This window comes from Podarcis melisellensis (genome assembly GCF_964234715.1).
Source record: "Podarcis melisellensis genome assembly, chromosome: 7".
Lineage (NCBI taxonomy): Eukaryota > Metazoa > Chordata > Lepidosauria > Squamata > Lacertidae > Podarcis > Podarcis melisellensis.
In genome coordinates this window covers 61,303,208-61,322,979 of record NC_138539.1, presented here as the reverse complement: position 1 = coordinate 61,322,979, position 19,772 = coordinate 61,303,208, and the positions used below count along the sequence as shown (strand labels likewise).

The following is a 19,772-nucleotide window of genomic DNA, read 5'->3' as shown; positions in this document are numbered from 1 at the left end:
CGGATGAAAGATAGAACTTTCATAGTTTGGATTGCTCTCTGCTAAGGCAAAGAATGCTGTTATGAAATGCACTTCCCATGCAATGCTGCAATCCAATTTTTTAGATTCATCTGATGGTATCAGTAAGCACGTGGATGGAGTAACACAGTACAGTACTTGGACTTTCAAAAAGCTCTCTCGCCAAAGACTTCCGAGTAAGCTGAGGAGTTGTTGAATAAGAGGAAGTGCCCTCTTATTGATCAGTAACTGGTTAAATAACGAGAAGCAGAGTGTACGGATAAATGGACAATTCTCGCAAAGGAGATATTAAGACATGAGTTTCTCCAAGGAGTTGCATTAGGGAAGTGGTGCTTTTTAACTTTCTCATAAATGATCTGGAGTTAGGGGTGAGCAGTGAGAAGGGCAGGTTTGCTGATGACACCCAATTGTCCAGGATGGTAAAAATAATTTTAAAAAGGTTGCAAGGAGCTCCAAAAGAAGCCCTTAAAATTTGATGAATGGGCATTACAATGAGAAATGCTGTTCAATGTGGGGCTAGGGGTGGGGGAAGTAAAGTGATGCTCAGAGGAACAACTCCCCCCCCCCTTACTTCACATGTATATTGAAGCATCATAGGGTCTAAATGCAGCCAGTGCATTTACATGCAAGAATGAGTCCCATGTTTTCATTTCAGTGCTGAGTTATTTCTAACATTAGATTCCACAATCAATCATACAGTTTCATTTCGTTTCAGTACTTCATGGCTCTGCTGGTTTCTGGTTTCTCAGTAATTCTGCAGACTATTCTTATGTTCTTTATCTTTAATAACAGGATGTACTGTACACACATTAGCATAGGAGTCAACTCCTAGGGACCAAGGTCCCTTTGCCCCCCCCCCAGTAAAATATTTGAGCCCACTCCAAAAATTTACAAAAAGCATCCAAACCTCTGCTGGAAGTGCAAGAAAGAGGTGGGGACATTATACCATATGTGGTGGGGATGTAAGGTGGTAAGACAATTTTGGAGTGAGATACATGAGGAGATCAAAAAGATCCTCAGGAGCTCTATTTCAAAAAAACCAGAGTCATACTTATTGAGTTTATTAACAAATGACATACCCAAGTGAGGCGTTCTCAAAGTAAAGGAAGGATTGAACTCTGATTAATAAGAATACACACAGAGGCTTGAACCAGCAAGACTCTGGGAAGGGTGCGTATAATAATCTCTCTCTCTCTCTACCACTCGGCCCAGGTCGTTTTATTCACAAAAGAACTTTATACAGAGTGTTCATAAGAACCAATCAGATTTCTTCTGAGCATTTCAACAAACCCCACGTGGAGACAAAGTTAAACTACCAAAACTAATTAAGCATGGGGTAAATAAAACAGAACTACAAAGGAGTGCATTTGGCAACCCTGGGAGGTAATAAACAAGCAATATACATGATAAGAAGGATGGCCAGGAGGACAGCAATCATTATCACCTTTATGTGATACCTGTGTCCTAGCCCTAAGATTTGCATCCTAAGATTAACATATCAGAAAAGCTACATCAAAGAAACTGCCCACTGTCTTTGATGACCCAGGATGCCTGCCTGGCAAAGCAACTGGCAGTGTACCTGACTGGTCAAGAAAGAGAAATGGAACAGGGATGCAGAAGTGTGGATTGATCAAGAATCATATCAAAATAGTTTAAATCCAGTCAACACAATGCTTTCATTGCTGACACAGATGGCTTACTCTATATTTGTTATAATTCCTCATAGCAATCCCACCTGATCACTACACCCAAGGACAAAAGGAATATATTTTTGTATATAACCACAGCTGCAAGAATACTTATGGCAAAATATTGGAAATCAGAAAAAGTACCACAAATGACAGAATTTAATATTTGTGAGTTTGCCGAGATGGCAAAAATGACTGCATCAATCAGGGGCTGCTCCAATCAAAAATTCTATACAGAATGGGAATGCATAGGGGAATACATGAAGAAATATGGTGTTAAAGCAGAACTCTTAATAGGCAATTGTTAAGTGTGTAAGGGCAAAAGAAGTAATTATAATTTAACAGTTTTCATGTTACTCTATTTTATTAAAGCAACTAGAAAGAAATATTATGATGGGAAGATCTCACACAGGTGAAGGGAAGCAGTGGGGAGGAGGGGAGGGTTAGGTTAGGTTGAATATGGGAAATAAAATAATATATGGGACAGCAAAGGATATAATAGATTCTTATAGAATAGTAATATATTGTAACCAGAATAGAAGTTCAAAAGGGGAAGTCAATGTATTTTTAGTATTTTCATTATTTGAATAGTTGTTATTATTATCGGTAGAAGGCAATGTTAATTTAGGCTTCTTCGTTTTGCTGTCTATAATTTTCTTAAGTCAATAATTAAAAAAACAAAAAAAAGTTGATGGGCATTGCCATTCAAATGGTGTGCATAATTTGATCGATTATGCAAGGTGGGGCTCATCTGCCCCCCCTATTTTATTCAGGTTGGCACGCCTGCACATTAGGACACATTGACTGTTTATTTCAACAGATTAGGTTGTTCTTAAGCATGTTCTTAAGATTGATTTGGCAGCCAGCTGTCTACCCTGCTTGTTGGCCATGTAATTGTGGTCTGTTTGATGTTGGAATAAGGCTGGCTTTTAAAAAAGTTTATTTTGCATTTTCTCTTAATTTCCCAGCAAAGAATTCCATTCTGTGCAGCATTCAAACATTCCTAGATTTCTTTGTCACATGCTTCAGATTTCTTCCTACCAGCAAATTCTGGCTGTTCTTATAGATTTTTAGTCACTGAATTAATCATCAAAGGAGAAAGCTTGTTCAGGGCTAGCAAATCAATATTTTGCTCAGCCATTCTGAATTCTCCCATGTTCTTTCTGATTAAAACAGCCTGACTCTTCATTTGTTCAAGCGCTCCACTTAAGCATCCTCTTCTCTCAGCTGACCTCAATAAGCAGCGAGCCTGATCTTAGCAAACTTGTCCTACAAGTTTCTTTCGTCGGTTTTTGGGAATGAATTTTTGTTTCACAGGTCAAAGGCTATAGCTCAGTTATGGTGCACATGCTTTTCACACACATCCTGTGGCCTTTAGTTGAAAGGCTCTGCTTGAGACCGTAATGCATCACTGCCAGTCACAATACTCAATCCTGGGCTAGATGTAGAGTATGTTTTTCATGCTCAAGCCCCCTTCACTGGTCTTCAGCAAGTGAGTTGTGACCTGCAGGTGGATCACAAGCCCATACTAGGTGGGTCAGAGCAAAGCTGTTGCCACCATATTGGATTCCACCTTTGGATAACCAGACCAAAAAAGGGCACTATAAGGAATGTGTAGACTAGGATCCAAGTGGGCTGAAAGCAAAGAGTAAGGATACCATAACTTCCATCATAAAGCTTCAGTATGCTGATGACAATGTAGTGTGCGCACACTCAGAGGATGACCTCCAAACCATCCTGAATATCTTCGAAGAAGCTTACGGAAGCTTATTATTATTTTATTATTATTATTATTATTATTGTTAAAATAGTTCATCATTAATACACATATATTACAGATATACAAGCATACAAACATACATTTCATACAATCCTTAAAAGTGTTCAAACATACTTACACTCAATCCCACAAATAATTCCTTTTCCCATCACCATCCACCACCCCTCACCCCACCTTTGTGTTAGACTTCCAATCTACTCAATTGCAATTTCTTTCCACTTCTATTACTTTCTTTCACACACCTTTAGCCTAATTTCATACTTCTTTTTCTATAACACATTGTTATCCATCTTATTCAGTATTTCAGTGTTTGAAACGGAACTTGTTTATTCTAATAGGAGTTCTGATTTTTTGATATGGTTTTGCAAGTATTTTTTAAACACCTTCCAGTCCCTATCTATCTTCTCTTTTGAGATCCTTCCAATTTCTCCCATTGTTTTGGATATATTGTAGTACTCCAATAATTTGGCAAGCCACTCTATTTTTCTCGGTACAATACCACTTTTCCAGTTTTTCCGCAATCAATAGCCTTGCGTATAAATATAAGGTCTTGAATTGAAAGGATGAATTGGTTAAAGCATCAATGATTAAATGGGCACAAGATATTGGGAAAAATATTATGTTTGAACAATGGGGGAAATTGTGGAAAGAAGATATGAAATTCACTATGTGTTATATACTGAAAGAAAATTACCTCAAAATACAACATAGATGGCATTTAACACCTGAAAGAATAACAAAAATGAATAAAAATTGTAGCGATGTTTGCTGGCAATGCAACACTGGAAAAGGTACTATGATACATATATGGTGGAATTGTATAAACATCAAACAATTTTGGGAAATAATATATAACAAAATGAAAAAAATGTTTAGATATTCATTTAGGAAAACACCAGAAGGTTTTCTATTGGGGATAGTACCAGGAAGCCTAAAGGAAGAATACAAGAAGCTTACGGAAGCTTGACCTATTGCTCAGTATCCAAAAAAAACCAAAGTACTACATCAGCAAGCACAAAACAACCCTTCTGCAGTGCCACAAGTCCAACTTAATGCTGTAACGTTGGAAAATGTTGACCTCATTTCCTACCTGGGCAGTTTGTTGGGATACTGCCAGGGAGACAAAGGCCATCATGCCCCCATGCCGTCTCCGGACGATCCATCAACCTCCCGTAGAAACGCAGTATCAGTCAATTAGCGACACAAGCCTCAGAAATAGCTTGCCACATTCCAGGGCTCGTGCACACTCTATCAGCAGAGTTCATACAACGAAAGATGCACTTAGGAGAGCATTATTTACAACTTTATTCAGCGTTGGTCAGAACAAAGAAAAAAACATGACTGCCTGCTTCAATGTCCAGGCACAGAAAGAGAAACAAAAGCTATGTACAAAACAAACTTCCTGTGAGCCGAAAGTACGCAGACTGTGACTCAAACAACAGCCTGCTCCCTGTTTAAGGTGGAACGGAAATATCCTAACACAGTTATCTTTCCACAAGGGCCAACATGGATGCCAAAATCTAGCATTGCCTGAGCTCTGCGAGTGCAGCTTTCTCCCGATTGAAGTGCAGAGTGTTTGAGGACCAAGACATTCACAGGGAAACCAAAATGCTCGTTTACAAAGCCATTGTACTACCAATGTTACACTTGCGAAACATGGATCACTTATAAACGCCATCTCCAACTCCTCAAAAGATTCCATCAATAGCATCTCCAAAAAAATTTACACATCACATGGGAAGACAGGCAAACTAATGTCAGTGTACTGGAAGAAGCAAAGATCAGTGTCGAAGCAATGATTCTTCAACATCAACATCAACTTCATTGGACTCGTCTGTTCAGATGCCTGATTATTGTCTTCCAAAGCAACTACTCTACTCCCAACTTAAGAATAGAAAGCGAAATATGGTGGACAACAAAAGAGGTTTAAAGATGTTCTCAAGGCAAATCTTTAAAAATGTACAGGGTAGTACTTATAACTGGGAAACACTTGGAGAACAGCCTTTACCAAAGATGTTGTGGACTTTGAAGAAGCATGAACTCAGGGCAAAAAGGAGAAATGAGCTAGGAGGAAGGCACGTTTGGCAAACCCTCACCATGATCAACTCCCACCCGGAAACCTATTTCCCCACTGTGGAAGGATGTATGGATCCAGAACTGGCCTCCATGGTCACTTACGGACTCACTGCGATGACCATTTTCATGGAAGACAATCTTACTCGGCAACGAGTGATCACCAAAGAAGAATGGATTCCAGCTTCAGATAACCAGACCGAAAAGGGGCAGTGCATGTGTGTCTAGACTAGGATGTGTTCTGAGGAGATGTTCATTTTATCAGTTTCCACAAGTGCTTCAATGTGGCAGGAGAAAGGCATATTTTTTATTATTTATTAAGATACATATTTCTGACCAATCTTATGCTTGTGCCTTTCTCCTGCCACATTGCAGCACTGGTTTTCATTTAGTAGTAATTCTGAGTTAACACTATGTATATTGCTCAGTGAATTGCTATTTTAGGATTAATAACATGCATTATTACCAGTATTAAGTATAAATCCAATGTGAAAGGCGGTCCCGTGATGCAGCTCAGGAATCAAAGGTAGATCTTGGGTCTGGACCAGTTGAAGCTCTAGCTCAGTTACTGGCATCTTCAGTTGAGGATCTCACTACCAAGTCTAGAAAAGGGTTAGGAAAAACAATATGTCATGTGATGCAGCATCTTATTTGTTATTGGCCTACAAGTCTCATAGCTGTTTTTTTAATAGTTCTCCTGCACTCTCATTTTATCAGAAGCATATCTTAAAGTAAGATTAGTGTCCTGCTGCAACTGTGCCGACAAATTGGTGCCCCTTGTGTCCACCGCAGTCCCATCTCTGACCAGTACTTCTTTTAAAGCTCCGTATTTACAATACTGTACTATTAGTTTTCCTGTGTACTTGGCACCTTTTGCTTTACGTTGTGTCTTCCTTTAAAATGGCATCAAAAGCCCTTTAACTTTTATAACAACAAAGTCTTGTGTGACACCTCAAAAACTAATAAGTCCACTTCATCAAATGCATGGTTATCCAACATTACAGGTACATAGAATCATGGAGTTGGAAGGGACCCAAGGGTCATCTAGTCCAACCCCTGCAATGCAGGAATCTCAGCTAAAGCATCCATGACAGATGGCCATTAGAACCTCCAATAGAATCATAGAACATACATTCACTTCACTCCCACAAGTGTGTGTGTTAGTGTTTTGTGATCAGTTCCCAAGACCTTGGAAGGAAGGGAGAGACATCTTGCACAAACTGTTGTTCTGTCCAAAATTCAAAAGTGGATTAAACATGGCAAAAATATTTCCTTTGGAAATTCCAAATATATGCATCTTTGTGTTGCCCTGGGACATTTTCTGATTGCCTCAGCCACTCTGGGCAGCTTTCAACAGATATAAAAATGTAATAAAACATCAAACTTTTAAAACTTCCCTATACAGGGCTGCCTTCAGGTTTCTTTTAAAATTGTATAGTTATTTATCTCCTTGACATCTGATGGGAGGCGTTGTACAGGGTCGGTGTCACTACCAAGAAGGTAGAAGCTGTTGGCACAATTCTATACCTGTTGCCTCAAAAGTAAGACAAATGTAAGTGGGTTTAGGATTGTGCCCTTTGCTCTTTTCCAGAGCTCGACTCATGTATTTTCTGGCTTTAAAAAAATGCATTAGGCACCATATCCCCTGTAGCAAGGTACAGTGGTACCTCGGGTTAAGTACTTAATTTGTTCCGGAGGTCCATACTTAACCTGAAACTGTTCTTAACCTGAAGCACCACTTTAGCTAATGGGGCCTCCTGCTGCTGCCGTGCCGCCGGAGCACAATTTCTGTTCTCATCCTGAAGCAAAGTTCTTAACCCAAGGTAATATTTCTGGGTTAGCAGAGTCGGTAACCTGAAGCGTATGTAACCTGAGGTAGCACTGTACTCTTATCCAGGGCTAGAAGAGGGTGTTACTGGTGCTAGATTGGACTTGTGTGCATTGATGCCATCAGTGCAGTACTTTGGGGCAGAGGTTCTGGGTTCACCTTAGGGGAATGAACAGGAGAGCCTCTGAACATACCAAGGCTTACCACATTTTAAAGGAAAGGATGCAGTACATGTTGCCAACTAAAATTAAGAAGGGCGGATAAGGCTATTAAGTCCAAAGGCTCTAATTACCTAACTGCATTGTACTTGGGGGCGGAGATACATGACCTAGGAAGGCCTGTAAAAAAGATTTTTATCCACAGCATTCCTTGCAGCAAGAAAGAACTTCACTGCCACCTAATGAATTAGCAGTGTTAGTTCTTTGCAATAAGCATGCCAAGGGAATCAAAGCACTCCACAGCTAGATAGGGAAAGGTTTATGAGTGGCACTTATTATATCTGCTGTTGTATCTCTGCAAAGCTACGCAGGGGATCATGGGCTTAGCCTGGATTTTTGTGGGGGGGCAGGCCTTTTGTTGGGGAGAGCAGAACCTCAGTTTGCTGTGTCTTTTTTTTATTGATGGGGGGCAGCTGCCCCTCCCTGCCCCCCTTGGGTGTGCCCATGCAGGGGATAATATATTTAAATCTTTGAATGAAGCTCAGTAGGAATACAAAAGGCCAAAACAAAATGGGTCTCCTTAAACTTTGATGTACGTAAGTCTTATTGTACTTTCATGTTCAATTCTGAGATGCGCAGACCCGTTTTAAGAGAAAAGTAAGAATTCTTACAAGTTCACTTGCGTACTACAAAAAGTGTAGAAATTGTGACCTAATCTGACCCTCTTAAAATCAAACAACTTTACACTGGTTTATTACCAAATTGGCAAAAGGGTTTGCTGCAATATTAATTTTTAATATATATAATGTAAACCAGAAAAGGTAAAAAAGTAAAGGTATGGTTTGGGTAGGCAGAAACATAATCTTTATTTTATTTAAAATATGCATGTATTTATGTAAATATGAATTTAATAATTATGTATGTTAAACTTATTGGGATATTTCTGATCTGCCCTGACCTGACCTGACCCTTTGTGGAGAATGCATTTTCTTTATTTTTTGATAAATAATAATAATTTATTACCTATTCCCCATCTATCTGATTGGGTTGCAGAAGCCACTCTGGGTGGCTTCCAATGTAATAAAAACACAGCAAAACATCAAACATTAAAAACTACCCAGTACAGGGCTGCTTTCAAATGCGCAAGTGGCGCCCCTAAAGGAGACTCTCTTGCCAATATATCTGGCTGTTGTATGGAAGAGGGTCTAACATAGCTCCTGGATATGCTAGAACATACCTTTCCCCACTCTGTCAGACATTGACACAGGCAGCAAGATGTTTATGTAGAGTGAATTTCAAGTCAGTCCTGATTCTAAGGTCTACTCCAGAATTTCATTGGAGTGGAATGATCTCATTCTGCTCCCCGCCCACCAGAACTTTGCAAAACAGAACCAGATGGTTCCACCCATTCCTTGTTAAATTGAGGAATGGGGAGCAGACACATTTTGACTCTAGTGGCCATGCATTTACAGTGGTACCTCGGGTTAAGAACTTAATTCGTTCTGGAGGTCTGTTCTTAACCTGAAACTGTTCTTAACCTGAGGTACCACTTTAGCTAATGGGGCCTCCCGCTGCCGCCGCACGATTTCTGTTCTCATCCTGAAGCAAAGTTCTTAACCTGAGGTACTATTTCTGGGTTACCGGAGTCTGTAACCCGAAGTGTATGTAACCTGAAGTGTATGTAACCCGAGGTACCACTGTACATGCATTCATGTAACTCAATAGCAGAGCACATGCTTCATATGCAGAAGGTCCCATGTTCAGTTCATGGCTTCAGTTCCATGGAGGACTAGGGAAATAGTCCTGAACCCCTAGAGCTCTACTGTTAGTCACAGTGTAGACACAGCATGGGGCTAGATGGGACGTAATATAAGGCTGTTTGGTGTGCTTGCTGCACTATTTTTCTCCTATGCTCCTATAACTGTCATCAATAATGCAGAGTCTCAGCTATTCTGTAATAAGTACAGCAAGATCCTTTGTGAGCTGAAACATTTAAGTATTTTATTTAAGGGTAAACTGTCATGGTCAGTTTACAGGCAGACTTTCCAGTGAAGGACAGGCCATTGCAGAACAAATGATTGCAACTTACAAGCTGGGCAAGAATCATCTCCAGAACCCTCAGTGTGAGAACAGGGTTATTGCAAATGTACAAACTATGGATGCACTGACTCTCAAATGGTCATCTGAATCCATTCCACATCAGGTGCCAGGCAAGGGAGGGGTAAATCAAGTAACCAAAGGAAACTTCATTGTCATTCGGTATTTGTCAACTCAAGGCAGGACATTCCAGGAGTGTCCTCTCAATGACAAGATTTTCACAAAACACAGCAAAGTGAGCTTCTAGCCTCAGGCCAGTTACTCAAACCCAACTTTTCAAAGGTGCCCCCATAGGAATGTGAGTTTCTAATGCTGCAGCAAAGACGTGAGAGCCATATCCACTCAGGAGGCTTTGGACAGAGCCAAAGTTATAAAGTTTTTTGGCCCTCCAAGAAATCCCCTTTTACTGCAGTTGTTTCCTCAGAGACTATTAAAGCAATTTCATAGCTATGTTGCAATCTGCTCCCACCTTCTCTCCACCCCCCCCCCCGCCTCCTTTTTATCCAAGGAGAAAATGAACCATGGGGTGTTTGGCAAGACTTTGTTTTCACCCCTCCCACCCCCTTTAAAAAATGTAATTTGAGTTCACTTGGCTGTTTATTTGCAGCTTCTAAAGAGCTGGACTCTTAAAAGTAGATGCCTCAAAGAGGATGCATGGCCATCATTGATTTCCCAAGAATCAGAACCACAGTTGCACAGCATTTCCCTGGCTGCTGAGCTGCTTTCCCTTTCCATCTTGAACTGTCTGTATCCACTGTTTTGTGAAATCTGGGAAAGCGAGGTGCTTTAGAAGTTAATGCCCAGAGAAAATATAGCCAGTGATAACTGCAGTCAAATTAGAAGTGATTATAATTACAGTTGGAAAGGGGCATTTTGCTCTTAATTCCCATTTTATTAAGTATAAATTAATTGGAGACCTAGAGTGCCTACTGGACTGAATGCTGAGTGTGGAATTAGTTCAGTCAAAACTCATCTTGGCTATGGATTCACTGGGTGGCAGGTGAAAAGCTGCACGTTCCTCAGCAAGTCTGTATTAATTTGGTTTTTAATTTTAATTACTTTACATACCACTACAGAATGGGCCCTCACTTTGCGTTTTATTTTTGCAGCTAAAATGATCTACCCCAGAAGTAGAATTTACCTGACGATTAATTTCATTTATATTTCAGTCTTCCTCCAAAATATATAGAAAACCATTTCAGCCTCAAAACCACCTGGTGGGCTGGGTTGGACTGAGATATAGCAACATGCACAAGGTCACCTAGTAAGCTTCACAGCTGAGCAGAGATGTTAACATGGGCTTTCTATATGCAAACCAAGCATGGGGACACTATACCATGCATTTTATACATCGTGCACTGTATTCTCTGCCCTCATAAAAGGCAGACTGTATCAAGGGAATTCCAGTGAATGAGTACCTGGTTTCTGAAGTATCAACTTCCATGCAAATGCCGTAAATAGAATGCGGACAAGGAGAGTAGGATGTGGGGTTCAGCATGGCTTGACAGACTTATTGCACTATTCTTTTTTGTGTAAATCAGGCAGGCATCAAGTGGGACAGACCTTTTGGTGGGCATATACAGTATGTATATGTACACTACAGACTTACATTGGCTTTCTATAAATTTAGCTGTAATGGTTTCCCTATAGAATCCTGAGCTGTTGTTCAGTGAAGGTGCTGAGTTCTCTAATAGAAGTCCCTAGCTATCCAAATGGAGCTATAGTTCCCAAGGTTTATTAATAAGACAGCATGGCGGCTAACTCAGTTTAAGTTTGTTGTGCAGACCTTCAAGTTGTCCTTATTTTCCAGGGACAGTCCCAGAATTACAGAATTACAGAAGCTGTCCCAGTTTCTGAATTGATCCAGGAATGTCCCGCTTTTCCTTAGGACATCCTTATTTTCATCGGAGAAATGTTGGAGGGTATGGAGTTATGTGACCCCCCCCCCAAACCAAGGAGATAACTATACAACCTTTATAAGGCATCTGAAGGCAGCCCTGTAGAGGATTTTTTTTAATGTTTCGGGTTTTATTATGCTTTTATATATTGAAGCCCCCAGAGTGGCTGAGGCAACCCAGTCAGATGGGTGGGGTATAAATAATAAATTTATTATTATTATTGAATAGGACATCCCTATTTTCATCAGAGAAATGTGGGAGGGTGTGGTAGTGTAGCTATGTGTTTTAAGTTCCCAGTGGTTTATAGCCTAGGTACTACCCTCACTCCTGCAAATATGAAATGCCTATGCGTGGGCTCCCCCGACATTTTATTTTCTTAGGCAAACAGAAGCCTGTATAGTCTGCCAACTTGGTGAGTTAAGCGTGCGGCGCTGTTTGATTATTTTCCCGCATAAAGGTGTTCTACAACTGTAGGAACGTTATTATTTCATGGCACAAACTCCCATTTAAAGTCAGCAGGAGCCATGCGATTTAAAGCTGCAAGAAGCTATTTGATCGTTTACTCCTAATTTGCAAATTTATGTAGCAAATCTGCCGTACCTGATGATTAGTCCCCTTCAGCGGCAATTCCCATGCCATGAAAATAAGAGGCAGTGGCATACGCATGCTGTAGCTTTCTCTGTGTGAATGGCTGGGCTCTCTGAATCACACAGGCCAGAAATAACGTGCTGCATTTAAACAATGCTAGCTCTGTGATGCAAACCGACAAAGGCAGTAAGAACTTAAAGTGGCCCTGTCAGAGACAGCCGAAAAATTAAACCTGCCAGCCAGCTTGTGTTTGGACCGACAAGTGTGGTCACTTAATACAGCAATGTCTTCGCTCTTGTGTGGTTCTCTGGAAACTGGCAAGCTGTCAGAAGAGTCAAAGATGATTCTGTCTGGTCAAATGGAACACAAAGTCGGGATTGCAACAGCCTAACAGCCTCTTTGCTATAAGAACGAAGCTAGGAGGGAAGAGCATTTGTAGCACTTGGACATCACGGCAAATTTGTATCACACCTGTGACCAGATCCACCAGGCAACATCTGTGAATCATTGGGAACGGAGGTGCATTGCCAGGTACTTCTCCTTCTCCCCTGTAGGCCAAAGGCAGGGCTGTATGTATCCTGTAATACTGCACAACTGCAGAAAAAGCACAATAATTGACACTGATCCCGGCATCTAGCAAATCTCTGCTTCCATTAGAAGAAGCGAAACAAGTGTCTAGACCTGCAAATATTCTAGTTATGTGGGCAATGCCTAGTGAAACCTTCAGAGCCAAAAGGGAACTCAGAAATGTTTTGGGGCATGGGTCTGCCAGGTCGCTGATTTTGATAGCTGCTTGGGAAGGAGCACATTTGGACAAAATGCTGAAAAGTATTAATCATTTCAAGGCTGTTCTGCTCATTTTGTTTCCTTTGTCTGCTACTGCTTCGCATCCTTGTGGTGCCATTATCCATTGGCCTCACTTTCCCTAGCCTTGCTTGCTCATACTGCTGTTAAATGCAGTTGGCTGTGATTTTCTTTCTGAGTGTCATGGACAATTTTTAAAATAAAATTTTATTTTATTTTTACATTTCTTCCTAGGAGTTCAAGGTGGCATATATAGTACTCCCCCTCCCCATTTTATTCTCACAGCATTTTATGCTACCCAGTGAGGTAGATTGGGCTGAGAGTGAGTGACTGGTCCGAGGTCACCCAGTGAGTTTCAAAGCTGAGTGGGGATTTGAAGCCTGATCTCCCAGGTCTTAGTCCAATACTCTGACCACTGCACCACCACCGCCTCTCATGTTGGGTGTCGTGGTGTGGTGACCTGGACAAAATTGCATGTCTTGTTGTCACACAGCCAATCGGAACTATCAGCAAATGAGGCTGAGGATTGTGGGGGTGAAAAAGACGGGAAATGGATCTGAGAAGACCAAAACTGAAACAACAACAATAAGTTTGCAGCATTTGAGCACTCTCCTACTTATGGAAGGGAAAGTGGAACAGCAATGCATTGCCAGCAACCTCCTGTTCCTCGTGAAGAAAAGAAAAAGGGAATCTTCTTAATTTGATTGTTCGCTCCTCCTTTGCAAATTTGTTATGCGGATCCCCCATAGTTGGTGATTAAGTCTCTTCACCTGCAATTCTCATGCCAAGAAAATAGAGTCAATAACGTACACATGCTGTTGCATTGCATCCCCCTCCCCCACGCGCTTTTAGGAGTGTGTGAGTCACAGCTAAAAACCATGCAAAAGATGCTCAAAGTGGTTAGAAGATTGTACCAAAGTGCTTCCTCCCAGCCCCCCCCCCCCAGGAAATGATCACAGCGACACAAGTGAATGTGTGGGAGTCAGGGATTCAGAACAACATCCTGTCATTTAGTTTATTTCTAATGAAAGCTGTTCAGTGGTTCAGGTGCAATGAGAGCTCTAATCCAGGATACTGAACCACAGTGGCAATGCCAAATTTTGAGCACCAAAAAGAACCTAAGAATAACTTGCTGGATCAGACCAAAGGTCCATTTAGTCCAGCATCCTCTCCTCACAGTGGCCAACCCATAGGAAGTCCACAAGCAGGTTTTTTTGAGTGTGCAGTTGCAGTGGTGGGCTTTGGGCACAGCAGCGCCCTGTGCAACACCCACATTTGATGCCCCATTGCCTCTCGCCTCCCGTTCTAAGTCATTGTTGCAGAGCCCCCTGTGGCACCTTCTCAGCTCAGCACTGGTCATGCTCCCCTAAATCCACCTTTGGCCATTGGGGAAAGATGCAGTGGTACCTCGGGTTACAGACGCTTCAGGTTACAGACTCCACTAACCCAGAAATAGTACCTCGGGTTAAGAAGTTTGCTTCAGGATGAGAACAGAAATAGCACGGCAGCGGGAGGCCCCATTAGCTAAAGTGGTGTTTCAGGTTAAGAACAGTTTCAGGTTAAGAACGGACCTCCAGAACGAATTAAGTTCTTAACCCAAGGTACCACTGTATGTGCAATTGGAAAGCTGATAACATGCTGTTGGAAAAATGAGAGGGGGAAAAACTAGACTGTTTAGGTTTGGGTATTAAGTACAGTATATATTTGATTCTAATGTTCAATTTTTTGGCCAAATTATGTTGTGAAACATTAGATTCAATGGCACATTTACATTTGCCAGCAAATACTTTTTTGGGTTTCAAGTTTCTGAAAATTGAGGTGCGCATTAGATTCAATGGCGCATTAGACTCATGTAAATATGGTCCTTAAATGACAGGCATCCAGGGACAGTATTTACACGAAAGTCCTTCATTTCGAAACTTTAGCTGTCCAAACCATATTAAAATACAGTACCTTCTTCTTTTTTGCCAGAACATCTACTTCATCTTCAGACACGTAAGACTTTGTCACTTCCTTATAAGTACCACAGGAACTCTTGTTTATGCTCCCTTTTCTCCTTCTTCTGCAGCCATTGCAAATCAGCTGGTCTGGCGTCCCACTCAGCCAATGGCGGCATATTTGAATGGATGTAAAGATAGAAGCTACGGTCATTCCACGACAAGGAAAGCCTTGCCACCACAGCTCATGCATTGGTAATTAGAAAACTGGATTGCTGCAGTGTGCTCTACATAGGGCTCCCCTCGTGCTTGATCCGGAAGGCACAGTTAGTGCAGAATGCTGCAGCACAATTGCTGACAAGAGTAAGGCCCTGTCAGCATATAACACCTATGCTCAGGGAGTTGCATTGCCTGCCAGTTTTCTACTGAGCCAAGTACCGGGTGTTACTGTTAGCATATAAAGCTCTTAACAGCTTAGGACCGGTTTACCTATGGGATTGCCTTACCCTACGTGTGTCCACTTGGCCACTTCAATTGGCGAAATGAAAGAATGAATTGGCACTACTAGTGTCACATAACACTCGTTCTACATTTATAAGAGCTCAGTTAGTGTGGTGGCACCTGTGGAACCACACCTGTTGAGATCAAGCAGGTGTCTTCACTGTACTCTTTTTGGTGCTTGCTAGAAACATTCTTGCCAACCTAGCAGTTCGAAAGCATGTCAAAGTGCAAGTAGAAAAATAGGTACTGCTCCAGCTGGAAGGTAAACAGTGTTTCCGTGTGCTGCTCTGGTTTGCCAGAAGCGGCTTAGTATGCCGGCTCCCTCAGCCAATAAAGCGAGATGAGCGCCGCAACCCCAGAGTCGGTCACGACTGGACCTAATGGTTAGGGGTCCCTTTACCTTTACTTTTTTACCCAGATGCTTAGAAAGTTGAGGTAATTTTAATCCATTTTAGTGTAGTGGTGATTTTTTTTCGTGACTTTGTTTTATCTATTTTTTTTCGTGACTTTGTTTTATCTTTTTGTAAACCACTTTAAAGTTTTTTTGTTTGTTTGTTTACAATCAAGCAGTGTATAAATTTTATGAAACAAACAAACAAACACCCTTGGCCACCTCAGAAGTATGTGTGACATTTCCCTGCAGCCACCCATGAAAATTTCACTAGCATGTTCTCTCCCCTTTAATAATTTTAAAATCAATTTCTTTTCTCGTTAATTGATGGACAACGCCGAATAATTTTTAGCGCAGTACTAATTTAAGGCTGATATCCAACTTTAATCAGTAATCATACTCTAAGGAAACCCAGACACTTAATGCTACTTTTTAAAATTATATTTCATAGTTTTATGATTTAATTGTTTATTTATGATGTGCTGTGCAATAAATGCTTCGCAGAGACCATTTTTATTAGATAATAATTACTTTGAAAGTGCTTTAGAGATACTAGCCTTAGAAATCTTGTATTTGCAGTATTTTCTCTTACATTTATTGCAATGTGTTCTCTCCGTAGAATTAAATACATATTTTAAACATGATATTATTTTGTGCAGGGCCTTTTAAAAAGCCCTTAAAATAATAATATTAATAGTTTTACAGTCATTTAACAGTGATAGGAAAACTTTTGCCAAAACATTGTAGCTATAATTGCACCTAGAAAAGAGATGAGGTTATTTATTATATTTTATTTTGCTTTCAGATACGAACCCATAGCATTTAGTTTTGTTTGTAACAGTTCTGCTTCAACAGTGTCTCTTAAGATTGTGTCAGCAAGTTGTCAGGCATGCTCTTATTTTGCAAAATCCCCCTCGTAGATGTTTGTGACTTCTGCTGAAATGCAGCCATTTGTTTGTCTCCCAAGCTGTCGCTCTGGAGTTCGCCAAGCTGCCTGGTACGGGGTTTCATACACAGAGGTCCCTAGCTTCACAAAGCTAGGGTTGAAATTCTCACTGCAGACCGCAGGGTGGAGCTGATCCTCTCAGCTAAGTTGGGACATTCCTCTTTCTGACACAGCACTGTGGTTAAACACTTAAAGAGCCTTCATTCCTTTTAGTGAGAGGGGATTTCCACTGGTGTTGTGTTTCCCCCTGGTTACTGCACCTTGAGCAAAGTTCACTGGGACAACTTACTGCTGGGCTGAATTCAGTTTCCTCTCATGTTGAAACAAATCTGGGTTTCACCTGTTTGTAATAAGAGCTTTCCGCTGGCTCTCTGCCCTTACTCCTCGTGAGCGTCTGTATCTGGCGCTCAGCTTGAGTAGCCGTACGGCCACAATGCATGAATCCCATGAATATGATTACCTCTGTGAGACTAGGCACCGATAGCCCTGTTTTATGTTTGAGGTGTAGGATTACTTAATCACTCAAATACTGCACACCAAAAATATATGCTGGAGCAGGAACCCAGGAGTCCGAACTTTTCCCTTGCCAATTATTAACATGTTATCAGTCATTTTCAGATCACAATTAACACCAGCAGATGCGCTTTTAGGGTAGCACGACCGCACTGGGCGCCATGCTGCAGGAGGCTCCACGATGCCGTAGGATGGAGTGGGACGTGGAGGGCTGAATTTTAGCATTGCACGGGGCGCCGCTGAAATTTGAGAGCCCAAAGTAAGCCACTGACACCAGCCTGCAAAATGGAAATGTCCTGCTTTATTTTTTTTACTGTCTGTTCTGTGTTTACCCCCCCCCTTTCTCACTCTAGAACGTGGATAGGGAACTTGTGACCTTCTAAGTGTTGTTGAACTCCAGTTCCCATTAGCCCCAGCCTGCATGGCCAAGGGTCAGAGCTTTTAGTAGTTGTACAGAAAAGACAAACACTGATGAGTGCAACTTGGTGGAGAATTGCAGGGATGTTGTGCTCAGCTTGGCCTGCTTGTGTGCTTCCCACAGGCATCTGGTTGAACACCATGAGAATAGGATGTTAGACTAGCTGGGCCTCTGGCCTGATCCAGCAGGCTCTTCTTACATTCATGTTTTGCTGGTGAAAAAAGCTGTACCTGTTGCACTCTTTATTTTCTAGCCAAGTGTCAAAGATAGGAATTATTTCTCCTCCTTTGCACCTGATCATAGGCACCATCTAGGGTGACCGGGGGGCCAAGGGCTCCCCAAAATTTTCAACCAGGGGGCCAGGTCCCCCAAATCTTCAGCAGCCAGATGTGCATGCTGCACAACATATTTACCTTATTGCGCAGCCTGCGCATTGTGCCCATGTCACTTGCACCTGCCCTGCGGTCTGCGTGTGACTAACGTTAGTACGTCATGCGACGTGTGCACATGGGGTGAGCACTGTGCACAAGGTGCGCACATGACGTCAGCATGTTGCTCGGCATGCTGACGTCATCCACTCACATCCCCTCCCTTGTTCTCTTAGAATGGCAGTGGTGCCCAGCAAGTTCCTGTTGAAAAAAAGCCCTGCCTGTGTGACCACAAATAACAGCTTAAACAGGTTCTAGCATTCTAGAGAAGAATTTGGCACCTGTTGAAGACCTTTCTCACAAGGATAATCCTGGGCTTCTGTCACTTATTTTTGGAACAGTAAAATATAGTTTAAATAGGTTTTCATCAGATTGGTTTCTGTTTTGTATATTGCTTTTGAGATTTTGTTTGGTTTTTTTATGATAAAATGCCAGCTATTTTTTCTTAAATAAAAAAGAAAAATGGGTCCCAGTGTTGTTGTTTTTATCCTATTCATAGCTTCCTTTCTGTTTAGTACATAGGATGAAGGAATGGTTGAAGAAGATTTCCACCTGCTACCATTAAATGAAAATATAAGGAGGCTTGCACCCCACAAGTGCCTTACTTTAACCATCAGGGAATGCTTACTTACTTCAGCCAATGTAAGGACCAGCAAAATCATCTCTGCTGCCTCAGAGATAAAATGCGGTAAGCCCTCTCCTTCCTTCTGAAGTGTTCATGGGAGGCAGGAGAACCTAACTCAGGCAGTACACCCTTTGGGCCAAATCCCTTTCCTCGTGGTCTTCGTTCCCCTCCAAAGTGAAGGCAGGGGAGATGGGTAAACTTAGAAACATTGCACCAAATGTGGACTGCCTGTGGTCACCTTGGTAGTGAAGGGAGGAGAAGCCTTCGCCTCTTAAGTGATTGTGGGTAGGAGGAAGAACACAAAGAGCAGCATTTATCACAAGGTCACACTCTAGCCACTACAATAGTATGAGAGTAATGCCAGCTGTAGTAGCAATTGTCTTTCAAATGCTGATAAATATTGTTTTCACATGTTGTTTTGCACTGCTGTCTAACCCACTGGACAGCTGCATTGTTTTGTCTAGGCCCACAGATGTGTTTAGTGTATTAAAGGATAAATTTCTGGCTATCCTAGCTCCCTCTCTTCAGATAATATGGTCATTTATTTTTATTTTTTATTGGGAAATGTCTGCTCTGTCTACACCTCCTGAATGTAGATGAGAGTGTCAGGAAGCTGCCACTGGTGCTTCCCCTCTTGAGTCACTGTTCTCTTCTCACCTCCACCCACACCTGTTCCTCTCTGCCATTTGCGGGGAAGTCCCAGCCTTCTGCCCAGACAGCAAAGTGGGTTTTAATTGGACAGAGGAATGGGACGGAATTCTTCCACTGGCGAATGGGAGTGTTCTGCTGGATACCTTTTGTGCCAGAAGCATACCTTGCATTCCACCAGCATAGTGGGACTTCCAGTAAGGCCTATGGGCAGTGTGAAACTCCCTCATCCCATTAGCGCAAGGATACCTGCTTGTGCAATAGGCGTTTCTCTCCATCTCTTCCCTCTGCAACCTTCCCAAATGTGGTTTAGAGCAGGCATAGGCAAACTCCAGCCCTCCAAATGTTTGGGACTACAATTCCCATCATCCCTAGCTAACAGGACCAGTAGTCAGGGATGATGGGAATTGTAGTCCCAAACATCTGGAGGGGC

The 19,772-nt window shown here is 41.8% G+C and overlaps 1 long non-coding RNA gene across 1 annotated transcript in view; it reads left to right on the top strand.

Moving 5' to 3' along the window:
- LOC309373827 overlaps nt 1-19,772 on the top strand; it is a 41,484-nt gene that overhangs the window by 4,197 nt on the left and 17,515 nt on the right. The window contains exon 2 of the long non-coding RNA XR_014170198.1: nt 18,582-18,754. This is a non-coding gene — a long non-coding RNA (uncharacterized lncRNA). The remainder of the gene's footprint in view (nt 1-18,581; nt 18,755-19,772) is intronic.